This window comes from Phyllostomus hastatus, unplaced genomic scaffold (genome assembly GCF_019186645.2).
Source record: "Phyllostomus hastatus isolate PE091 unplaced genomic scaffold, TTU_PhHast_1.1 phas_scaffold_585, whole genome shotgun sequence".
Lineage (NCBI taxonomy): Eukaryota > Metazoa > Chordata > Mammalia > Chiroptera > Phyllostomidae > Phyllostomus > Phyllostomus hastatus.
Genome location: NW_025334037.1, coordinates 7,845,744 through 7,847,620, shown reverse-complemented (window position 1 = coordinate 7,847,620; position 1,877 = coordinate 7,845,744). Strand labels below are relative to the sequence as shown.

The 1,877-nt window shown below is 40.1% G+C and overlaps 1 non-coding gene across 1 annotated transcript; it reads left to right on the top strand.

Moving 5' to 3' along the window:
* Positions 1 to 361: 361 nt before the first annotated feature.
* LOC123810234 lies at positions 362 to 530 on the top strand. The gene has a single exon (XR_006784203.1). It is a non-coding gene; the product is annotated as a U1 spliceosomal RNA (small nuclear RNA).
* The last annotated feature ends 1,347 nt before the right edge of the window (positions 531 to 1,877 follow it).

Below are 1,877 nucleotides of genomic sequence, written 5' to 3'. Positions count from 1 at the left end.
GTGACTGTGGTCAGATAGGAATAAATTCAGAAGTTCAGAAAAGGGAACTGTCTTTAGGGTATGGAAGAAATTTTTTGTGGTTCCTGGGCTAGAATATTTAGTCATTCATCTTGAGGCCTAGATGAAGCACAGTACTTTCCGTTATGTGTTCATCCTCTAAGGAAGGAGACAGATAAATAACAAGTAAACTAATAAAGTGAAAACAGAAGGTGGTGCTGTGAAGGAAAAAAGCGGGGCTCTGTGAGGGAGAGTGATGAGGTGGGGTGTGTTGGAGATGAACACCGGCTTCAGAGACAATGGGGGGTCAGGAAGCCTCTCTGAGGAGCCTTGCAGAAGGAGCTCCTCGGGAAGACCATCCCAAGTACTTAACCTGGCAGGGGCGATACCACAATCACAGAAGGTGGTTTTCCCAGGGCAAGGCTTATTCATTGTGCTCCGGATGTGCTGACCGCTGCTATTTCCCCAAATGTGGCAAACTTGCCTGCCTGCATAATCTGTGGTAGTGGGGGACTGCATTCTGCTCTCCCCTGGCAAAAAAAAAAAAAAAAAAAAGCATTCCAGGCAGAGAGAAGAGCTTGAGAAAAAGCAAGTGTGGAGAGGGGTTGCAGCATAGGTTGGACGAATGTTACAAGCAGTGGAGTGTAAGGAAAGAAACAAACATAAATTCCAATGCAAAATTTACTTTTATGAAACATATTCAATAATAGTGCTTAAGTAAACACTTAGCTCAAAATATTTTGTTTGTTATTCCAAATACTTGAGCATTACTTTAAACATATACATGCAAATACATTCTCAAACATATAAAGTTTATAAGTTCCCAGAATGATTTGAAGCCACTAATAGAAATATAAAATAACAAGAAATAAATGAGCCCTGGCTGGTGTGGCTCACTGGATTGAGTGCCTGCCTGCAAACCAAAAGGTTGCCAGTTTGATTCCCAGTCAGGGCACATGCCTGGGTTATGGACCAGGTCCCCAGTTGGGGGGTGCAAGAGGCAACCAATTGATGTATCTCACACATTAATGCTTCTCTCCCTCTCTTTCTCCCTCCCTTTCCCTCTATGTAAAAGTAAATAATAAATAAATAAATAAATAAAATAATTGTGGTGAAGGTCAGAAGTAAAAGCAAACAGGAGAAAGAAAATAACTATATCTGGGCTACAACATGGAAATATCAACAATTATGAAATTCAATGATAAAAATGATAAAAATGAAGTAGTTTTTAAGAGAAATGTAGCTTCCTGGTATTAAGATCTGAGAAAAATGTTCCTTTATTAAGTTACTCTATGCTGTAATGGTCAAAGTCCTCAACAATATATCTCTGCAGTAATCACAAAAGCAAGATTCCTAGGGCCATCTCCTAAAATAACTTCAATGCATAAAGCCAAAGTGCAACTCAGTAACAGCAACTCTGCAAGGGTCTAGAAGCAATCCAGCTACAGAGCTTATTCTAGTAGCTGTAAATCAGGGGTAACCCTTAGAATGTCTAGAGAAATGGATACATCACATATCCTTCAAGTAATCCTCAATGAATAGTTCTTCTTTCACCTGAGCTTTAAAAAAATTTATTTATTTATTTATTTTTAGATAGGGGAAGGGAAAGAGAAACAGGGAGAGAAACATCAATGTGTAGTTGCCGATTGCATGCCCCCTGCTGGGGATCTGGCCTGCAACACAGGCATGTGTCCTGACTGGGAATCAAACCAGTGGCCCTTTGGTTTGCAGGTCAGCACTCCATTCACTGAGCCACACCAGCCAGGGATCACCTGAGCTTTTGATGAATATGCAGTACAGAGTTTGAAGTTATTTCTCTGGCAAGAAACTAGAATGTAAATTATCTTTGCTGTTAATTAATAGTTGTCTTGACAATCAAT